Genomic DNA, 24,016 nt, shown 5'->3' with positions numbered 1-24,016 from the left:
ACTCACTTAAAAAAAAAAATTTGATATCCAGTGAAGAAAAGGGAGGTCATTCAAAGCACCATATTTAAAAACTATGTAGAAAGTATAGAAGAAAAAAATATCTAGAAAAGAAGAAACAGATGAATGAGGAAACAATCAAGGGATTTAAACAATAGTAGCTCATTTGACAAAAGGAGAATCAACCATTGCATTAAACATCTCTATAAAGTGAGGAGATAAAAAACTACATACCTGTGGAGCAGCCAACACAGAGGTCCTTTGTGACAGCAGACAGGATGGTTTCAGTGGATGGAGAAGCAGTAAGCTGGGTGGTACAAGATGAACTGTGAAAGGGTGTGGAGCCCGGGTCAACAGCACATGAGGACAACAGCCTGGTGACGGTGCAGATGCTGCACGCGTCTGTGAGATCAAAGTGTAACGGCGCAGGCAAGCAGCTGTTATCGCGAGACCATTAGCCTGGTGGTTAAAATTCCTCCTGCTCCGCCAGTGATCAGCCTAAAGGTGGTCCTCTCTGAAGAGTGCGGTGAGAGGTGGGCCTGGGCATTCTTTCTTGGCCCTCCAGGCCCTCTGGCCTCGGGGCCAGCGGATGAGCTGGGGCCCAGGACAGGCTGAGGACTGTGTCCCACAGAGCTCCGGAGCCCCTGCCATGGACCGGCCAGATCCAGACCTGGAAGCAGCCGGGAACCTCAGCCCCACCCCCGCTGTGGTCCCTGGAGCCCTCAGCAGCTGGAGGATATCACAAGACCATTAAGGTAAGAGCTTCAACCAGCTTCTGTGTCTCCGTTCAAGTTTCCAAACTTGGTCCAGCGTTGATCAGTTGTCCACCCCCAGGACATGGCCAGAGGTCAGGGTTCAGGTGCAAGGACTTTGTACATCATTACTTTCAGACTCATCTCTATAGTTGGGACCTCTCTCAAAGAAGGGTGACTGTCGTAAGCTGGAGATTAATCTGATTGTGCTTTGCTACAAGTGATGCTTTCCAGTCTAAATGAAAAGGACTAAGGACTAAGGACCAGCCAGTCCCCGGTGCCTGGCTCCATCAGCAGTGATGGCTGGGTGGGGCCTGGGGACTCTGAGAGTATTGTAATGAAATTACCCTTTAGAGAGAATCACTTTGATGACATATGAGGAAAGGGGTGCAAACCTATGAAGTGACATTTCTAAGAACAGGAGGGTCTGGGCTGAGAGAACATATGGGAAGAATTGCCTTTTTCTGGAAGAGATACTTTCTTCATGTTATTAAATAAGATGGAAAGGATAGTTTCAGTCACATCAGAACTACGAAGCTCCTTTCTATCTAATGTCTTAGAAAATGTGTGTAAGACTCCTTGCTGAAAATAGGGAAACAAGCATAAAAGAGCTAGCCAGAAAAACAGAATAGAATTACTGGATGTGGATCAGGACCTATTTGAGTTTTCTGTGATTTCATTGTGATATTCTTTTCAGCTCTGTAGTTTTTGACAAGGATTTTCCTTAACTCAATGACCTGTCTTCCTGGACTCACATCCTCCATGAATTATCCTCCCCTTCTCCCTAGTTTTACATTTTGCCCTTCATTGTTGTTCAGTTGCTAAGTTGTGTCCAACTCTTTGCAACCCCATGGACTGCAGCATGCCAGGTTCCCCTGTCCTTCACCGTTTCCCCAAGTTTGCTCAAATTCACATCCATGAATCAGTGATGCTATCTAACCATTTCATCCTCTGTCACCCCCTTCTTCTCCTGCCCTCAGTCTCTGCAAGCATCAGGGTCTTTTCCAGTAAGTCAGCTCTTTGCATCAAGTGGCCAAAGCATTGGAACTTCAGCATCAGTCCTTCCAATGAATATTCAGGGTTGATTTCCTTTGGGATTGACTAGTTTGATCTCCTTGCTGTCCAAGGGACTCTCAAAAGTCTTTTCCAGCACCACAGTTTGAAAGCATCAATTCTTTGGTATTCGGCCTTCTTTCTGCTTTATCCAGCCCTTCCTTAGAGAAACACCGTTACTACCAATGACACCATTAAATTAGCTACTATATGTGAAAATATTTAACAGTGTTCCTGACAAACAATTGCTTAATTCTAGTTAAATATCAGGTTATTTTTATTTTTTCCTAGAGACATAGTTTCCTTTGAGAGCAAACTATTCATATAAAGGAGAGCATCCTTCATAAAAATGAAGGATGAATTCTTCAGTAAGTGCTATGATGCTTCTTAGACATACAGAGAGACAGTTGCTAATCAATCATATAGAAATTTATTTAGACTGGCATCTGCCATGTTCCCAATAAAAGCAAAGCACTTATCTAAACCTATGCAATGTTTTAGTAAATGTTTTCTTTGAAATTCTAGAGTACTAAATCAGAAGGCTTTTACTAAATAACAACTTGTTGAATCAAAAAAGGACTAAGTCAATAAGAAATAAGGGAAGAAATTTATTGATTACCACTTAAAAGATAAAATTACACTCTAGTTGGCATACATCTTATAGCTGGTCAATTAGCACATTTCTGTTCCTCCTCCCCAGGGCCATGCATTCTGGAGCCTGGATGTGATGGAAATGATTCATGCCACTTCCATGTTCCATTAGTAATAGCCAAATTGCTCCTTCATGGTCATTTCACCCACAACAAGCTGGAGGAACACAAGCAGGACAACCCTGGCATTCACATGTTGAAAATAATGAACTTACAAGGAAGAGTTCTAGGTCCTTAAAGATCCTTTCAGAAGAAACCTACCCAGTGGACAGGACTGTTTGGGCCTTCATGTGATTAATAAACAGATTCAGGTGGTAAGTCCACCGTGGTCTGGAAGTTTATCTTTTGAGCTGTAACCATCACCTGCACCAATAGTTCCATATTCTGCCTTTCCTATTTCCCCAAGCTGAAATATAATATACCTGCATGTTTGAGAGTGAGCTTCAACAGGCTTAGAATGACAGCATCTGGGGCTCTGAACAATATCTCCTGTAACAGTGGCACCATGGTCTAATATGTACTGCCCTCCTGAACCTAGACTCCTGTTTGAAGGAAAATCAAATATCTATTATCTTTGAGCCACTGGGTTACAGGAGCCCTTTGTTCCAAAGTTTTACCCTACACTCTAAATCTGTAGTGCTTATGGCTTTGATTGCATCAAGATTGCCTATAAGGCATGTTAAAACTTAGATTTCTGTTAATAATAGATGTTAACCCCCAAGTTGAAACAGTAGATGCAAATATAGCATTATTTTGTCATAATTATTGAAATAGATTTATGTATAATAAATGAGGCCTGAAAGAATATAAAGCTAAACCTTAAAATACAGTTGGGACACTAAACATGATACACATCAATTACACTTTGAGGAAACATGGCCTGTGCACTGTTACTGAAACACTATCCACAGTAGCACACTTGGCCCTTCCCTCAACTGTTCTACCTTTTCCATCTAGATAAATTTCATCAGGAAAGATAGTGACATTAGAATCATGGCTTCTTAATATTTGGATATAATTATCTTCATTTGACTCATTGGTCACTTTTATTTGCTTTAAAGCAGTATAAATTTTAAGGAAGTCTGAGAGCCACATGTAAACACATTTTCATGTCAGTGAAACCAAAGCCAAGTTCATAACCTACTGATAATATTGTAGACTAATATACGGAGTAGAAAAAGTACTGAGCAAAGCGAATCAGGGTATTATTCTTGACCCTGGAATTAAGGGTCGAGTCAATACATAATGTTAGGTTTTCTCTCCTTCATTTACAAAATAGCAGCAGTGTTCCTTGTCCTCATCTCACTAAGCTTGTATTGTGTGTGTGTACTCAGGCATGTCTGACTCTTTGTGGCCCCATGGACTGTAGCCCACCAAGCTCCTCTGTCCATGAGATTTTCCTGGCAAGAATACTGGAGTCGGTTGGCATATTCTTCTCCAAGCTTGTAGGAAGTAAGTGGAAGTGTAAAGTTCTAAGCAGATATGTTTATCTGGGTAGCCAAGTTCAGTGGTGCTAGTGGTAAAGAACCTGCCTGCCAATGTAGGAGATGTAAGAGATGCAGGTTCAATCCCTGGGTTGGGAAGATTCCCTGGAGAAAGGCATGGCAACACACTCCAGAGTTCTTGCCTGGAGAATCCCATGGACAGAGGAGCCGGGTAGGTAGCACGGAGTCGAACATGACTGAAGCCATGGGGTTACACAGAGTTGAACACGACTGAAGCAACTTAACATGCCCACAGGTTTGTATTTTATGTATGTTAAGTACGTTAAGCCAATTAATTTATTTTTGAGAATTATCTATTTATCAAGAATAAGAAGCAAGCCAAAGTGGAAAGAAGTTACTTGATTTGTACTTGTATGTGTTCAGATTGCTCTCTTATTACACTTTCCTTTGCCCAGCAAAATGAGGAAAATGCTGTTTGCAAACATGGCAAATCAAAGTTTCCAAATGAAAACATTTACTCCAAAGGGAATAGTTTTGCTTTACAGATAAATTAAAAACCAGCTGTGCCAGCCTTCATGGAAAACATTATACAGCAAGCGATTTGTCCACAAATGAATCACCTCAATGAATGCAATACATAATGCTGCAGGTGGCATTTATTTTGACAGGCTAGGTTTATTAAGGTAGTTGAATTTAAAAAATAAAACAATCTGTGTAAAATAATTGAAAATTGCTCTAAAAACTATCTTTTAAGTTTAAAAGGAAGGGTTCTTCCTATAATTAATTGAATTTCTTGGATCCCCTATTGCTGTAACACAGAAATAACACATAGATAATACAGAATAGTGCATAGTAATTTAGGTAAGAGTTTTATAGTTCAAAGCAGAAAACTCAGCAGGACTCCTATTGGCAACAAGCTATCATTATATAAGATAAACATAAAATAGATGTTGCCATGTACTCGAGTACTCACTGAACTCCAGTGATGAGCAAGGGAGTGTCCAGCTGCTAAAATTTCGGTACTGAATAAAGGCATTACTTTATAGAGCTCAAAATCTGATAATGAAAAACTGATATGAAACAACAAAATATGTAACTGACATTCAGTTATAATTTTAATAATTTCAAATAAAATAAAATTAAAAAATAATAATTTCAATTGTGTATTTCCTTAGGTGACTAAACATACTGCATTGCAATTTGATTCAATTTAAAAGTATGCATTTTTAATTATGTGTCATACCTGACTTGAATTCCATCACCTCCACTATCTTTGTTCATAGTAATGCTTCCTAAGGTCTACTTGACTTAGCACTCCAGGATGTCTGACTCTAGGTGTGTGATCACACCATCATGGTTATCTGGGACATCAAAATCTTTTTTGTATAGTTCTTCTGTGTATTCTTGCCACCTCTCTTAATCTCTTCTGCTTCTATTAGGTCCATACCATTTCTGTCCTTTATTGTGCCCATCTTTGCATGAAATGCTCCTTTGGTATCTCTAATTTTCATAAGGACATCTCTAGTCTTTTCAGTTCTATTGTTGTCCTCTATTTCTTTGCATTGATCACTGAGGAAGGCTTTCTTACCTCTCCTTGCTATTCTTTGGAACTCTACATTCATATGGTTATATCTTTCCTTTTCTCCTTTGCCTTTTGCTTCTCCTCTTTTCTCAGCTATTTGTAAGGGCTGCTCAGACAACCATTTTGCCTTTTTGCATTTGTTTTTCTTGGGGATGGTCTTAATCACTACCTCCTGTACAATGTCATGAACGTCTGTCCATAGTTCTTCAGGCATTCTGTCTATCAGATCTAATCCCTTGAATCTATTTGTCACTTCCACTGTATCATTGTAAGGGATTTGATTTAGTTCATACTCGAATGGTCTAGTGGTTTTCCCTACTTTCTTCAATTTAAGTCTGAATTTCACAATAAGCAGTGGCCTTATTAAGTGTCCCTTAATAAGTCAAGTGGGCCTTAGGAAGCATCACTATGAACAAAGCTAGTAGATGTGGTGGAATTTCAGTTGAGCTATTTCAATCCTAAAAGATGATGCTGTGAAAGTGCTGCACTCAATATGCCAGCAAATTTGAAAAACTCAACAGTGGCCACAGGACTGGAAAAGGTCAGTTCTCATTCCAGTCCCAAAGAAAGGCAATGCTAAAGAATGTTCAAATTACCACACAATTCTACTCATCTCATACCCTAGCAAAGTAATGCTGAAAATTCTCCAAGCCAGGCTTCAACAAACATGACCTGAGAACTTCCAGGTGTTCAAGATGGATTTAGAAAAGAAAGAGGAACCAGAGATAAAATTGCCAACATCCACTGGATCATCAAAAAAGCAAGAGAGTTCCAGAAAAATGACTACCTCTTCTTTACTGACTATGCCAAAGCCTTTGACTATGTGGATCACAACGAACTATGGAAAACTGTTCAAGAGATGGGAATACCAGACCACCTGACCTGCCTCTTGAGAAATCTGTATGCAGGTCAGGAAGCAACAGTTAGAGCTGGACATGGAACAACAGACTGGTTCCAAATTGGGAAAGGAATACGTCAAGACCGTATATGGTCACCCTGCTTATTTAACTTATATGTAGAATATATCATGCAAAATACTGGGAAGGATGAAGTGCAAGCGGGAATTGGGATTGCCAGGAGAAATATCAATAACCTCATATATGCAGATGACACCACACTTATGGCAGAAAGTGAAGAAGAACTATAGAGCCTCTTCATGAAAGTGAAAGAGGAAAGTGAAAAGTTGGCTTAAAGCTTAACATTCAGAAAACTAAGATCATGGCATCTAGTCCCATCACTTCATGGCAAATAGAAGGGGAAACAATGGAAACAGAGAGAGACTTTATTTTCTTGGGCTCCAAGATTACTGTAGATGTTGACTGCAGCAATGAAATTAAAAGAAGCTTGCTCCTTGGAAGAAAAGCTATGACAAACATAGCGTATTAAAAAGCAGAGACATTACTTTGTCAACAGTTCATCTAGTTAAAGCTGTGGTTTTTCCAGTAGTCATGTATGGATGTGAGAGTTGGACCAAAAAGAAAGCTGAGAGTTGAAGAATTGATGCTTTTGAACTATGATGTTGGAGAAGACAATTAAGAGTCCCTTGGACAGCAAGGCCATCCAATCAGTCAATCCTAAAGGAAACCAGTCCTGAATATTCATTGGAAGGACCCATGCTGAAGCTGAAACTGCAATAATTTTGCCACCTGATGAGAAGAACTGACTCATTTGAAAAGACCCTGATGCTGGGAAATATTGAAGGCAGGCAGAGAAGGGGATGACAGAGGATGAAGGTTGAATGGTATTACCGACTCAATGGACATGAGTTTGAGTAAACTCCAGGAGTTGGTGATGGACTGGGAAACCTGGTGTTGTGCAGTCTATGGGTTCAAAAAGAGGTGAACATGACTGAGCAACTGAATTGAACTGAACTTACCTGAATATAGAAGTTAGAAATATAGCAACAAATTTTAAAAATTAAATTTCTGCTCTAATAGAGTTTCACTTTTCATGAGAGTCAGAAAATCCTAAAATTTTATGTTATGTAGACTATTACTAAGTGCTCTTTCATCGATCACAGCTTTGTTATGGTAAAGGGGCTTGCATAACTCAATGAAGCTATGAGCCCTGCCATGCAGGCTCATTGGTGATTAGTGCTATGAAAGATAATAAATGAAGTTAGGAGAATGAGAGTGTTACAATATTTAAGAGTAGAATTAGGGTATTATTTACTTAAGTGATTCAAATATTGAAGGAGTTTCAATAGTGGAAAATGGGAAGATATTTGGAATACATTTCCAGGCAGATGAGAGAAGTATGAAATTCCTTGAGTCACAAGTGTTTCCAGTAAGGTGAAGAAAGATATCAGGGAAAGATGAATAGAAGATAGGGGTATAATGTATTGTGGACTAAATATATCCTCACAAATTAATTTGTTGAACTCCTAACCCCCAATATTATGATACTTAGATATGGGAAATTGGGTAAGTAATTAGGGTTAGATGAGGTCATTACTTTACAAGTGTGTGAGATGAGTGCAATTGTGTGGTAGATTTAGCGTTCTTTGGCATTGCCATTCTTTGGGATTGGAATGAAAACTGACCTTTTCCAGTCCTGTGGCCACTGCTGAGTTTTCCAAATTTGCTGGCATACTGAGTGCAGCACTTTCACAGCATCATCTTTCAGGATTTGAAATAGTTCACCTGGAACTTCATTACCTCCACTAGCTTTGTTCATAGTGATGCTTTCTAAGGCCCACTTGACTTCACATTCCACGATGTCTGGCTCTAGTTGAGTGATCACACCATCATGATTATCTGGGTCGTGAAGATCTTTTTTGTACAGTTCTTCTGAATATTCTTGTCATCTCTTCTTAATATCTTCTGCTTCTGATAGGTCCATACCATTTCTGTCCTTTATCAAGCACATCTTTGCATGAAATGTTCCCTTGGTATCTCTAATTTTCTTGAAGAGATCTCTAGTCTTTCCCATTCTGTTATTTTCTTCTATTTCCTTGCATTGATAGCTGAGGAAGGCTTTCTTTTCTCTCCTTGCTATTCTTTGGAACTCTGCATTCAGATGCTTATATCTTTCCTTTTCTCCTTTGCATTTTTCTTCTCTTCTTGTCACAGCTATTTGTAAGGACTCCTCAGACAGCCGTTTTGCTTTTTTGCATTTCTTATTCTTGGGGATGGTCTTGATTCCTGTCTCCTGTACAATGTCATGAACCTCCGTCTATAGTTCATCAGACACTCTATCAGATCTAGTCCCTTAAATCTATTTCTCACTTCCACTGTTTTATATTAAAGGATTTGATTTAGGTCATACCTGAATGGTCTAGTGGTTTTCCCTACTTTCTTCAATTTCAGTCTGAATTTGGTAATGAGGATTTCATGATCTGAGCCACAGTCAGCTCCCAGTCTTGTTTTTGCTGACTGTTTAGAGCTTCTCCATCTTTGGCTGCAAAGAATATAATTAATCTGATTTCGGTTTTGACCATCTGGTGATGTCCATGTACAGTCTTCTCTTGTGTTGTTGGAAGAGGGTGTTTGCTATAACCAGAGTGTTCTCTTGGCAAAACTCTATTAGCCTTCACCCTACTTCATTCCAAACTCCAAGGCCAAATTTGCCTGTTACTCCAGATGTTTCTTGACTTCCTACTTTTGCATTCCAGCCCCCTATAATGAAAGGACATCTTTTTTGGGTTTTATTTCTAGAAGGTCTTGTAGGTCTTCATAGAACCATTCAGTTTCAGCTTCTTCAGTGTTACTACTTGGGGCATAGGCTTGGATTACTGTGATATTGAATGGTTTGGCCTTTGAAACAAACAGAGATCATTCTGTCATTTTTGAGATTGCATCCAAGTACTGCATTTCGAACTCTTTTGTTGACCTTGATGGCTACTCTATTTCTTCTAAGGGATTCCTGCCACAGCAGTAGCTATAATGGTCATCTGAGTTAAATTCACCCATTCCAGTCCATTTTAGTTCACTTATTCCTAGAATGTTGACATTCACTCTTGCCGTTTCCTGTTTGACAGATTCCAATTTGCCTTGATTCATGGACCTAACATTCCAGGTCCCTATGCAATATTGCCCTTTACAGCATCGGACCTTGCTTCTATCACCAGTCACATCCACAGCTGGGTATTGTTTTTGCTTTGGCTCCATCCCTTCATTCTTTCTGGAGTTATTTCTCCACTGATCTCCAGTAGCATATTGGGCACCTACTGACCTGGGGAGTTCTACTTTCAGTATCCTATCATTTTGCCTTTTCATACTGTTCATGGGATTCTCAAGGCAAGAATACTATATTCAAGTCAGGAAGCAACAGTTAGAACGACATGGAAAAACAGACTGGTTCCAAATAGGAAAAGGAGTATGTCAAGGCTGCATATTGTCACCCTGCTTATTTAACTTATATACAGAGTACATCATGAGAAACGCTGGGCTGGAGGAAGCACAAGCTGGAATCAAGATTGCTGGGAGAAATATCAATAACCTGAGATATGCAGATGACACCACCCTTATGGCAGAAAGTGAAGAGGAACTAAAAAGCCTCTTGATGAAAGTGAAAGAGGAGAGTGAAATTGTTGGCTTAAAGCTCAACATTCAGAAACCTAAGATCATGGCATGTAGTCCCATCACTTCATGGGAAATAGATGGGGAAACAGTGGAAACAGAGTCAGACTTTATTTTGGGGGGCTCCAAAATCACTGCAGATGGTGATTGCAGCCATGAAATTAATAAATGCTTACTCCTTGGAAGGAAAGTTATGACCAACCTAGATAGCATATTCAAAAGCAAAGACATTACTTTGCCAACAAAGGTCTGTCTAGTCAAGGGTATGGTTTTTCCAGTGGTCATGTATGGATATGAAAGTTGGATTGTGAAAAAAGCTGAGTGCCGATAAATTGATGCTTTTGAACTGTGGTGTTGCAGAAGACTCTTGAGAGTCCCTTGGACTGCAAGAAGATCCAACCAGTCCATCCTACCAATCAGTTCTGGGTGTTCATTGGAAGGACTGATGCTGAAGCTGAAACTCCAATACTTTGGCCACCTCATGTGAAGAGTTTACATATTGGAAAATACCCTAATGCTGGGAGTGATTGCAGGCAGGAGGAGAAAGGGACTACAGAGGATGAGATGGCTGGATGGCATCACCAACTCAATGGACATGAGTTTGGGTAAACTGCGAGTTGGTGATGGACACGGAGGCCTGGCATGCTGCAGTCCACGGGGTCACAAAGAGTCGGACACGACTGAGCGACTGAACTGAACTGAACTGGTCTGAGGTCATTAATCACTCAATCATGCCTGACTCTGTGCCCGCATGAACTATAATCTCTGTCCATGGAATTCTCCAGGGAAGTATACTGGAATGGATAGCCATTCCCTTCAGGGGATTTTCCTGACCCCAGGATTGAACCCAAGTCTCCTGCATTGCAGGGAGACTCTACCATCTAAGGTCATTAGGCTGGAAAATTCAGGAGTTCAGCATAAGACAGTGTCCAGCTGTAGGCCCACCAGGAAGATGTCATCTTTATCATGCAAAGTTCTTCCTCTAAGACTGAGACTTGTTCCAAGCCATGACCTACCTATTGGTGGTAGAGAGCCCAGGAATTTAGGCATTCTTATGGAAGAACACTAATGATGTAACCCATTCCATTTGAAAGCAAGATATCCTCAATATCCCAGTGGAAAGGAATGCTTAAAAGTGCCTTTGCAATATCACTTACCAAGTACCTTCAGCTTGGGCTATAACATGTAGTGATTACAATGTCCAGGAAACACTGCAGACTCAACTGCTAAACTACAGGTTTGAGCCATTTATTACCCAAGGTGATTCTCCAGATGCCTGGGGCCTTCCACAAAGGCAAGATGGGGCTGCTGAATAGAGAAAGTCTCAGAGAGGGCTTTGACTTCCTTGGGCTCAGCAATGGGGGCAGCTGTTTAATTTTTCTCCCTCAGGCAGCCAGTATTTTTTTAGCTATTTATTTTCTTTCTTTCTTTTTAAAATTAATTTTTATTGAAGTGTAGATGCTTTTCGGCTTCACAGGTGGCTTAGTGGTAAAGAATCCGCTTGCAGTGCAGGAGACTTGTGTTCAATCCCTGAGTCAGGAAGAACCCCCGGAGAAGGAAATGAAAATCCACTCCAGTGTTCTTGTGTTCTTGCCTGGAGAATCTCATTGACAGAGAAGCTTGGCAGGCTCCATGGGGTTGCAAAGAGTCAGACATGACTGGGCGACTAAAAACAATAGTTGCTTTACAATTTTGTATTAATTTTTTACAATGCTTCAGAGTGAATCATATATATATATATATATATATACACATACACACATACACACACACACACACATATAGCCTCTCTTTTTCCAGTTTTCTTCCCATTTAGATCACCTATGGATGGCTAACAAATGGATGAAAAGATGCTCAACATCACTAATTATTAGAAAAATGCAATCAAAATGGCAATGAGGTGTTACCTCACATAGATCTGAATCGCCAGCCTCAAAAAATCTATGAAGAGTAAATGCTGGACGGGTGTGGAGAAAAGGGAATCCTCATGCTCCATTGGTGAGGATGTAAATTGGTGCAGCCACTATGGAGAACAGTATAGAGTTTCCTTAAACAATTAAAAATAGAACTACCATATGACCCAGCTATCCCATTACCAGGCATATACCCAGAGAAAACCATAATTCAAAAAGACACATGCAACAAGCATTGTTTTTGAGAGACAACTACACTAGGTACAGGTACAGGTAGTAGAATGGGTACATGGTCTTCCATATGCCCCACGGGGGTAGCCCTAATTGCAATGCTTCCTGTCAGGGACTCTGGTCAAAAGTGAGCAAGAAAACATATAGATAATAGACCAGTTCATTCAGGAGCAGGACATGTAGCAATAGGGGTTTTTAGAGGTCCTAGGGGACCCACCTATAGTCAGGGTTGGACAGTGGTCCCAGACATGGTGGTCTCAGCTCCTATTCCAGAAGTTGTGATTCTTCCTTAACCCCCTTTGGACTCTAAGCCTTGTATAGAACCTTCTGTTCTCCTGGGAACAGATGGACCTTGGCCTAATCTCTAGTACTATTTTGTTTTTTCTGTTTTGTTTTATTTTTTAAAGCTCCAAAGACCTGGATCAAAGTTGGTAAGGCACCTGATGCATCTTCAGATTCATGGGATGGGTCAGAGGGAATAGCAGTCTTACTAGTCATAGGATCATCATGAGGACCCAAGCAGTGTCGCCTGTAGTGACCAGGTACCTGGCCTCGAGAGCTTATCCATCTCCTCTGTTGAGACCTCATGTTTGAAAAACCAGACCCAGATATTGCTTTGGGAAGATCCTTGCTCAGATGGTCCAGGAGAGAGTCCCTAACTATAATTTTTATCTATTTTTTGTTGTTGTTACTGTTGTTATTTTTTTTTTATTAGGTTTGCTATTTTGGCTGTAGCTGCCTTTTCTGTGTTCATATTTGTGTTAGGATTTTGGTTGTGTTGTTGACAGATAGAACTGACCTCATAAGGAGATTTAATTGGGTTTGATAACCAGTAGGAACTGCATGAGAATATGGAAATCTGACTATGGCTAATAGTCTTATCACCTGCTGTTCCCGCTACCTAATTATAGAATCAAGAGACAACCAAGGTGGCTTTCATGGGCACTGTGGCCTCAGTGAAGATGGTCTAGAATGTTTTTCAGTGATGGAGAACTCATCTCAGATGAACAAACTAGTGGGAGCCCAAATGGTACCCAAAGGAGGAAGAAGAGGGTCAGGAATGCTGGGATCCACACATTATCCTTCCTACTCCATAGGTAAAGAGGTTGATGTCAAGGCACTTTAGAGGAGAGGGTCTGTTTCCAGGAATGGGTTCAAAGTTGAAAATTTTCAATTAAAGAATCAGTAATTTAACAACAAATTACCAGCTAAAGACCAGGAACAAGATGAGGTTGTCTACTAGAAATCTACCCAGAGCAATTAGTCAAGAAAAGAAGGAATTAAAGGAATCCAGATTGAAAAGGAAGACTGAAAACAATCTCTATTCATAGACAATATAATCTTGTATATAGACAACCCTAAGGAATGCACTTTATGTAGCCCTGTATTCTTTCCTGTAGCTCAGATGGTAAAGAATCTGCTTGCAATGCAGGAGACCTGGGTTGAATCCCTGGGTTGAGAAGATCTCCTGGAGAAGGAAATGACAATCCATTCCAGTATTCTTGCCTGCAGAATCCCATGGACAGAGGAGCCTGGTGGGATGCAGTCTATGGGGTCACAAAGAGTTGGACATGACCGAGTGACTACTACTACTACTACTATTAAGGAATGCACTAAACACGGGAAAATAATAAGCAAGTTGAGCAATTTTGCAGGTACATGATCAATTGTATTTTTACACACTTGCAATGAAAAATCAAAATAGAATTAAGAAAGCAATATCAGTTATAATAGCATCAAAAATATAAATAATTTAATCAATAAACTTCAAAACATACTCATTGAAGAATATGAAGTAGTGTTGAAAGAAACTAAAAATGATTCAAATAGTGGAAAATGTTCACTGAATTCATGAATTACTATACGTATGATTGTAATACTCACCAAATTTGTCTAAAGATTGAACACAATTTCTATCAGAATCCCAGCTGGCTGTACTACAGAAATTGACACAGTCTAAAATTCACGTGGCAGGAGACTTAAAAAGCCAAATCAGTCTTTAAAAATAAAAGTTGTTAGAGTCATACCTCCCAGTTTCAGATCTTATTACAAGCCATAGTAGCCAAAACAATGTGGTACTCACATAAACACATAGATCAGTTGAATAGAATTGAGAGTCCAGAAATAAAACTTTGTATCTACAGTCAGTTGATTTTCAGCAAAGGTGTCAGCAGCATTCAACTGAGAAAGAATAGTCTTTTCAACAAATGATGCTGGGGCAACTGGATAGTCACATCCAAAGTAATAAAATTGGACTCTTACCTCATGCTATGTACATAGTTTATCTAAAAGTAGATTCAACATCTAAAAATTAAAATTGAAACTACAAAACTTTTAGAAGAAAATATAGGGATAGTTTTCTGTGACCTCAGATTTCACAAAAGATTTTTAGATGTGACACCAAAAGTATAAGCAACAAAAGAAAACAAATTTAATTCGACTTCATGAAAAAATAAAAAACATATCTACTTCATAGGAAACTATCAAAGGAAGTGAAAAGATACAATAAGTTATTTGAAAATTAAATGTATGATGAGGTACTTTTGAGTAGGATATACAGAATGTTTACAGTTCAATAATAAGAAAACAACCCAATTAAAAATTAGGTGAGAGATCTGAATAGATATTTCTATAAAGAAGTTATGTGATTGACCAATAAACACATGAAAAGATTCTTTAGCCATCAGGGAAATGCAGACTGAAACCACAATGAATTTTCACTTTATACTCACTAGTATGGCTATAATCAAAAAGTCAGGCAATAAATGTTAGCAAGAATGAGCAGTATCAAACTCCTTATAGTCTGCTGGTGGGACTATAAAATAGTGTAGCCATATTTGAAAACAATATAGTGACTTGTGAAGCATTACCATATGTTACCTTGAGTAAGTGATAGTCGCTTATTTATGTCTGACTCTTTGCCACCCAGTGGCAAAGATCCCACAGCCTGCTAGGCCCCTCTGTCCATGGAATTCTCCAGGCAAGAATACTGGAGTTACCTTATTACCCAGAAATTATAAACTTTTGTAGATACCTGAGAGAAACTAAAATACATGTCCACACAAAAATTAGCCTTATTCATAATAGCCAAAAGGTGGAAACAACCTGAATTTCATAAGCTGACAAATGGATAAACAAAATACAGTATATCCATGCAGTGGAGTATTATTTAGCCACAAAAAGTGATGGGGTAATGATACAAGTTACAGTATGGATGAATCTTGAAACCATGATGTTTAGTAAAAGTAGCTAGTCACAGAAGACCACATAGTATATAAGTTATTCAGAATAGGTAAATCTATAGAGACAGAAGGGGTTTCCCTGGTGGCTCAGTGGTAAAGAATCCACGTGCAATGCAGGAGACCTGGGTTTGATCCCTGGGTTGAGAAGATCCCCTGGAGGAGGGCATGGCTACCCATTCCTGTATTCTTGCCTGGAGAATTCCATGGGCAGAGAAGCCTGATGGGTTACAGTCCATAGCAACTGTTTTGAGAAGTTTTATAATAAAGAGGAGGAATTTAACGGGTCCAGAACTAGATGGAATACCACGGTCAGGGGAAGATTTTCTTTTCTTTTTCTTTTTTTTTAATAAGGAAACAACATGGAGAGAAAAGAGGAAGAAATTTATGGAGGATGTTGCTTAGGTGCTAGAAAGAGCATGTGTGTCAATTTAACAAAGACAATGGTTTTATATAACAAATATGCTATTGGAAAACTTAGTTACTTCTACTTAAATGAATATCCATTTTGACCCTAAGTAACTTGAGCTAATCAAGCCAAGTTTATTCCTATTTATTTATGCAACTGGCTTTTTTTTTTTTTATCCCATTCCATTCCGTAACCTGGGATTTAGATAATGCTATTTAGATTCTTTTTACAAATTCTGATCAGTGTTTTAAGTCCTGATTTTAAATATATGTTTAACTCTAATACATCTAGAGTTATATAAATTCTACTATGTATATACATATATATTCTATATAATCATAATAATTCTGTTGTTACTGTGCTTGTTGTTTTGGTTATAATTATTTTAATTAGGTATAGGATAGGTTTAGACTTTAATAATTCCAGGTTTTCCTCTGCTGTAATCTTGCTTACTTCATTAATCTCACTCTCATTTTTCACAACTATACTTAACTGTATGCACACTAACCTGTATCTTGATTGTTTGTAATAATATTAAAGAAACATGATATTTAGATAGAACCTCTTTCCTTTGCTGACTGCTTAAGATTTTTCACAGTTTTGATCACTCATGTCACATTTTGTACTTAATATCACATGAAAAAAATTTGTAGTATATGTCTTCTCAGTAATTTCAGTCAAAATCAATAATTATGTGATAAAAATGGACTAATCTAGATATGGTAAGCCCCATTTTAAATAAAATTATAGCTTTGAATTTAGCAGTGGAGAAAAATAAAGGAACTCATTATCAGTTCTATGAGTCATTCAATATCTTTACATATTACTTTTGGTTGAGAAAGAAAACTTTAAGAAGGTCATTTTTCATTCCCTGAGAGGTGTAATTATTTAACTCATTAGCAAGAGTCAAACTTCTAAATTTTGGTGATTCATATCAAACAACTAAATTTTTCAATTTTTTTCTAGTAACTTCTTTCATAATGTCAGCTTTGAAAACCAAGAAATGATAAAGGAAAAGTGTGTAACACTAATGGATGTTCTTTTTGATGCAAAAAGGGTAACCTAAAACACCTCTTATTAAAAAAAAAAAAAAATGCTCCATCACAGCAGGCTTGAAAACCTGGTGCAGTTTGAGTTTTACAAAAAAGCTAATATTAAAGCTCTTATTAATTTCTCATCTGCGATGACAGAGATTTCAGAAGTCCTTGAAATGTGTTTCACCTTTAAAAGTATTACTCCACATTTTTCTGAATGTACTTCATGTTTCCAAAATCAGATGAAAACCTCAATATTCTTTGTCCATGTCTAAGGGCTCATTACTGCAGATAGTGATTGCAGCCGTAAAATTAGAAGATGCTTACTCCTTGGAAGGAAAGTTATGACCAACCTAGATAGCATGTTATAAAGCAGAGATATTACTTTGCCCACAAAGGTCCGTCTAGTCAAGGCTATGGTTTTTCCAGTCTTCATGTATGGTTGTGAGAGTTGGACTGTGAAGAAATCTGAGCACCGAAGGATTGATGCTTTTGAACTGTGGTGCTGGAGAAGACTCGTGTGAGTCCCTTGGACTGCAAGGAGATCCAACCAGTCCATCCTACAATCAGTCCTGGGTGTTCATTGGAAGGACTGATGCTGAGGCTGAAACTCCAATACTTTGGCCACCTCATGTGAAGTGTTGACTTATCGGAAAAGACCCTGATGCTGGGAGGGATTGAGGGCAGGAGGAGAAGGGAATGACAGAAGATGAGATGGGTGGATGGCATCACTGACTCGATGGACATGAGTTTGAGTGAACTTCCAGAGTCGGTGATGGACAGGGAGGCCTGGCGTGCTGTGATTCATGGGATCGCAGAGTCAGACACAAGTGAACAACTGAACTGAACTGAGCTGCCCTGAAATGTATCAGATCAGATCAGTCACTTGGTCGTGTCCGACTCTTTGCAACCCCATGAATCACAGCACGCCAGTCCTCCCTGTCCATCACCAACTCCTGGAATTCACTGAGACTCATGTCCATCGAGTCAGTGATACCATCCAGCCATCTCATCCTCTGTCGTCCCCTTCTCCTCTTGCCCCCAATCCCTCCCAGCACCAGAGTCTTTTCCAATGAGTCAACTCTTCACATGAGTTGGCCAAAGTACTGGAGTTTCAGCTTTAGCATCATTCCTTCCAAAGAAATCCCAGGGCTGATCTCCTTCAGAATGGACTGGCTGGATCTCCTTGCAGTCCAAGACAAATGTATATTAATACTAAATATTGATCACAGTATTAGGTTTAATAAAGAGAATCAGTTAATAATATATATTTATGTTTACACTTATAGGAATATGTAGGTTGTTAATATTTACTTTAATTCTCCCTTTTAACTTCTGAGAATGTACATTATACACACACACACACACATTCATTTGTACACACCTGTATGTATTATATCACTTTTATTGACCCTAAGACACATAATTTCCCACATTATATCCTTTCTGATATTTTAATGCTTCTTATCATTGGTGGAGGCTTATATTTGCTGGTGGATATGTTGTTGTTGTTCAGTCTTCCAGTGGTGCCTGACTCTTTCTGACCCTGTGGATTGCAGCACACCAGGCCTCCCTATCCCTCACCAACTCTCAGAGTCTGCCCAAGTTCATGTTATTTGCATCTGTAATGCCATCCAGTCATTTCATCCTCTGATGCCCTCTTCTCGTTTTGCCCTTGATCTTTCTTAGCATCAGGGACTTTTCCAATGAGTCATCTATTCACATCAGATGCCCAGAATACTGTAGCTTCAGCTTCAACATTAGTCCTTCTAGTGAATATTCAGGGTTGATCTCCCTTAAGATTGACTGCTTTGATCTCCTTGCTGTCTAAGGGACTTTCAGGAGTCTTCTCCAGTACCACAGTTCAAAGGCATCACTTCTCTGGTGTTCTGACTTCTTTACAGTCCAACTCTCACAGTACGTGACCACTGGGAAGACCATAGCCTTGACTGTATGGATCTTTGTCAGCAGAGTAATGTCACTGCTTTTCAGCACACTGTCTAGGTTTGTCATTGCTTTCCTGAGAAGAAGCAATTGTCTTCTGATTTCATGGCTGCAGTCGCCATCCACAGTGATTTTGGAGCCCAAGAAGAGGAAATCTGTCACTACTTCTACCTTTTCCCCTTTGAATTTGCCATGCAGTGATGGGGCCAGATGCCATGATCCTAGTTTTTTTTTTTTTAATACTTAGTCTTAAGCTGGCTCTTTCACTCTCCTCCTTCAAGCTCATCAAAAGGTTCTAGTTCTTCTTTGCTTTCTGCCATTATTGTGGTATCATCTGCATATCTGAGGTTGTTGATGTTTCTCCCGCCTGTCTTGATTCCAGCTTGCAACTCATCCAGCCAGGCATTTCTCCTGATGTGCTCAGCATATACATTAAACACACAGAGTGACAGGAGGCAGCCTTGTTGTACTCCTGTCTCAATCTTGAATCAGTCAGTTGTTCCATACAGGGTTCTAACTGTTGCTTCTTGACCCACATACAGGTTTCTCAAGAGACAGATAAGATGATATGGAATTCCTATCTCTCTAAGAGCTTTCCACAGTTTGTCGTGATCTACCTAGTCAAAGGCTATAGCATAGTCTATGAAACAGAGACAGATGTTTTTCTGAAATTCCCTCACTTTTTCTGTAATCCAGCAAATGTTGACAATTTGATCTCTAGTTGCTCTTCCTTTTCTAAACCCACCTTGAACATCTGGAAGTTCTTGGTTTGCATAATGCCACAGCCTAGCATGTGAGCTTTTAAGCAAGGCCTTACTGGCATGGGAAATGAGTATAACTGTCCCATGGTTAGCAAGTTCTCTGGTACTACCTTTCCTGGGAATTGGGGTGAGGATTGACCTTTTCCAGTCCCGTGGCCACTTCTAGGTCTTCCAGATTTGCTAACATAGTGAATGCAAAACCTTGATGGAATCCTCCTTTAGGGATTTAAATAGTTCTGTAATTTCATCATATCCACTAGCTTTATTAGTAGCGGTACTTCTTAAGGCCACTTGACTTTACACTCCAGAATGTCTAGCTCTGGATGACTAACCACACAATCATAGTAATCCATTTCATTAAGAACTTTTTTATACAGTTCTTTTGTATATTCTTTCCATCTCTTCTTGATGTTGTCACCATCCACTAGGTGGATAGGTAGGCAATAAGAATAATGTACAGTAGTTGTCATTGCTGGTCTTTGGCTTGTATTTTCTTCTTGGCATACATACCACAGTGAAATAAATATTTAATAACACTCTGTGTTATAAGATGATATTGTATTATAGTTTCATTAGCAAGGTATTTATTCGATTTTTATTAACACATAAGACAATGGTGACAGATTCAAACAATGATGCCTTAAGTTTGATAATATATACAATAAATACATATACATATTGACTTGAATTCATTTCCAGGCATGTCTCCTTTCAACCCAATTTCATTGAAAACCAGTTTGTATTCATTCTCTCCATTCCCTCCCTGCCTATTCATTGTTTAATGTATTATTTGACATTTGTTCCCACCACTGAATAACCCTTTCTGGAAAAATGTAACCAATGACTTCTAAATATTCAGTTATCACTCTTTGTATCATTCCTGAATTTCAAATATTTGACCTTTTTTTTTCTTGGATTTTTTTTCTCCTTTAGCCCTTTGGCATTTTCCTCAATTTTATGCAATATTAGGTCCAGTATTTCTTAGTCTTAATATGATGGAATTTCTTCCTGCTGCTGCTGCTAAGTCACTTCAGTCGTTTCAGACTCTGTGTGACCTCATAGATGGCAGCCCACCAGGCTCCCCCATCCCTGGGATTCTCCAGGCAAGAACACTGGAGTGGGTTGCCATTTCCTTCTCCAATGCATGAAAGTGAAAAGTGAAAATGAAGTCGTTCAGTTCAGTCAGTTCAATTGCTCTGTTGTGTCCGACTCTTTGTGACCCCTTGAATCGCAGCACGCCAGACCTCCTTGTCCATCACCAACTCCCAGAGTTCACTCAGACTCACGTCCATCAAGTCAGTGATGCCATCCAGCCATTTCATATTCTGTCGTCCCCTTCTCCTCCTGCCCCCAATCCCTCCCAGCATCAGAGTCTTTTCCAATGAGTCAACTCTTCACATGAGGTGGCCAAAGTACTGGAGTTTCAGCTTTAGCATCATTCCTTCCAAAGAAATCCCAGGGCTGATCTTCAGAATGGACTGGTTGGATCTCCTTGCAGTCCAAGGGGCTATCAAGAGTCTTCTTCAGCACCACAGTTCAAAAGCATCAATTCTTTGGTGCTCATCCTTCTTCACAGTCCAACTCTCACATCCATACATGACCACTGGAAAAACCATAGCCTTGACTAGATGGACCTTTGTTGGCAAAGTAATGTCTTTGCTTTTGAATATGCTATCTAGGTTGGTCATAACTTTCTTTCCAAGGAGTAAGCTTCTTTTAATTTCATGGCTGCGTTCACCATCTGCAGTGATTTTGGAGCCCAAAAAAAGAAAGTCTGACACTGTTTCCACTGTTTCCCCATCTATTTCCCATGAAGTGATGGGACCGGATGCCATGATCTTCATTTTTTGAATGTTGAGTTTCAAGTCATCTTTTTCACTCTTCTCTTTCACTTTCATCAAAAGGCACTTCAGTTCCTCTTCACTTTCTGCCATAAGTGTGGTGTCATCTGCATATCTGAGGTTATTGAGATTTCTCCCGGCAATTTTGATTCCAGCTTGTGCTTCATGCAGCCCAGCGTTTCTCATGATGTACTCTGCATATAAGTTAAATAAGCAGGGTAACAATATGCAGCCTTGACATACTCCTTTTCCTATTTGGAACCAGTCTGTTGTTCCATGTCCAGTTCTAACTGTTGCTTCTTGAATTGCATACAGATTTCACAGGAGGCAAGTAAGGTGGTCTGGTATTCCCATCTGTTGAAGAATTTTCCAAGGTTTGTTGTGATTCACGCAGTCAAAGGCTTTGACATAGTCAATAAAGCAGAAGTAGTTGTTTCTCTGGAACTTTCTTGCTTTTTCTTTGATTCAAAGGATGTTGGCAATTTTATCTCTGATTCCTCTACCTTTTCTAAAACCAGCTTGAACATCAGGAAGTTCACGATTCATGTATTGCTGAAGCCTGCCTTGGAGAATTTTGAGCATTACCTTACTGGCCTGTGAAATGAGTACAATTGTGCAGTAAGTTTTAACATTCTTTGCCATTGCCTTCCTTTGGGATTGAAATGAAAATGGACCTTACCTAGTCCTGTGGCCACTGTTGAGGTTTCCAAATTTGTTGGCATATTGAGTGCAGAACTTTCACAGCATCATCTTTCAGGATTTGAAATAGCTCAACTGGAATTCCATCACCTCCACTAGCTTTGTTCGTAGTGATGCTTTCTAAGGTCCACTTGACTTCACATTCCAGGATGTCTGGCTCTAGGTCAGTGATCACACCATCGTGATTATCTGGGTCGTGAAGATCTTTTTTGTACAGTTCTTCTGTGTATTCTTGCCCCCTCTTCTTAATATCTTCTGCTTCTGTTAGGTCCATACCATTTCTGTCCTTTATCAAGCCCATCTTTGCATGAAATGTTCCCTTGGCATCTTTAATTTTCTTGAAGAAATCCCTAGTCTTTCGCATTCTGTTGTTTTCCTCTATTTCTTTGCATTGATCACTGAGGAAGACTTTCTTATCTCTCCTTGCTATTCTTTGGAACTCTGCATTTAGGTGGATATATCTTTCCTTATGTCCCTCACCTTTACCTTCCTTTCTTTTCTCAAGCTTCCTGAGGCAACCATTTGTAAGGCCTGCTGAGACAGCCATTTTGCCTTTTTGCATTTATTTTTCTTGGGGATAGTTTTGGTCACTGTCTCCTGTACAATGTCACGAACCTCCATCCATTCTTCAGGCACTATGTCTATCAGATCTAGTCCCCTGAATCTATTGGTCACTTCCACTGTATAATTGTAGGGATTTGTTTTAGGTCATACCTAAATTGTCTAGTGGTTTTCTCTAATTTCTTCAATTTAAGCCTTAATTTTGCAATAAAGACTTTATAATCTGAGTCCCAGTCAGCTCCCAGTATTGTTTTTGCTGCCTGAATAGAGCTTCTCCAACACTGGATGCAAAGAATATAATCAATCTGATTTCGGTATTAACCATCTGGTGATGTTCGTGCATAGAGTTGTCTCTTGTGTTGTTGGAAGCGGGTGTTTACTATGACCAATGAGTTCTCTTGGCAAAACTCTGTTAGCCTTTGCCCTGCTTCATTTTGTACTCCAAGGCCAAACTTGACTGTTATTCCAGATAACTCTTGGCTTCATACTTTTGCCTTCCAGTTTCCTTTGTTGAAAAGGACATGTTTTTGTGTGTGTGTGTTAGTTCTAGAAGGTTTGGAGGTCATCATAGAACCATTCAACTTCAGCTTCTTTGGCATTAGTGTTTGGGGCATAGACATGGATTACTGTGATATTGAGTGGTTTGCCTTGGAAATGAACAGAAATAATTCTGTCATTTTTGAGATTGCACCCAAGTACTACATTTAAGACTCTTTTATTGACTGTGAGGGTTACTCCATTTCTTCTGTGGGATTATTGCCTACAGTAGTAGATATAATGGTCATCTAAATTAAATTCACCCATTCTGGCCCATTTTTGTTAACTTATTCCTAAAATGTTGATGTTCACTTTTGCCATCTTCTGTTTGACCACTTCCAACTTACCTTAATTCATGGACCTAACATTCCAGGTTCCTATGCAATATTGTTCTTTATAGCATCAGATTTTACTTACATCACCAGTTACATCCACAACTGGTTGTTGTTTTTGCTTTGGCTCCGTCTCTTCATTCTTTCTGGAGTCATTTCTCCACTCTTCTCCAGTATCATATTGGGCACCTACTGACCTGGGAAGTTCATCTTTCAATGTCATATCTTTTTTCCTTTTCATTATTGTTCATTGAATTCTCGATGCAAGAATACTGAAATGGTTTGCCATTCCCTCCTCAGTGGACCACATTTTGTCAGAACTCTCCACCATGACCTGTCCATCTTGGGTGGCCCTACAGGCATGGCTCATATATTCATAAATAAACCCCCTAACGTGCTATAACCTGGCCTTGATTACACAACCAGGATTATCTCCAGCTACACCTTACATTCACATTGAATTATTCAACAATTCTAATCTTTTCAAAACTGACAGCTGTTATCTCCTACTTTTTT

The 24,016-nt window shown here is 39.3% G+C and overlaps 1 long non-coding RNA gene across 1 annotated transcript in view; it reads left to right on the top strand.

The window, feature by feature from the left end:
- Nucleotides 1-239: 239 nt before the first annotated feature.
- Nucleotides 240-24,016, top strand: part of LOC132342417 (uncharacterized) — a 36,855-nt gene continuing 13,078 nt past the window's right edge. The window contains exon 1 of the long non-coding RNA XR_009490783.1: nucleotides 240-752. This is a non-coding gene — a long non-coding RNA (uncharacterized lncRNA). The remainder of the gene's footprint in view (nucleotides 753-24,016) is intronic.

This window comes from Bos taurus, chromosome 16, assembly GCF_002263795.3.
Source record: "Bos taurus isolate L1 Dominette 01449 registration number 42190680 breed Hereford chromosome 16, ARS-UCD2.0, whole genome shotgun sequence".
In the NCBI taxonomy this organism is placed as follows: Eukaryota; Metazoa; Chordata; class Mammalia; order Artiodactyla; family Bovidae; genus Bos; species Bos taurus.
The sequence above is the reverse complement of the archived record's forward strand: the minus strand, read 5'-3'. Positions and strand labels throughout refer to the sequence as shown.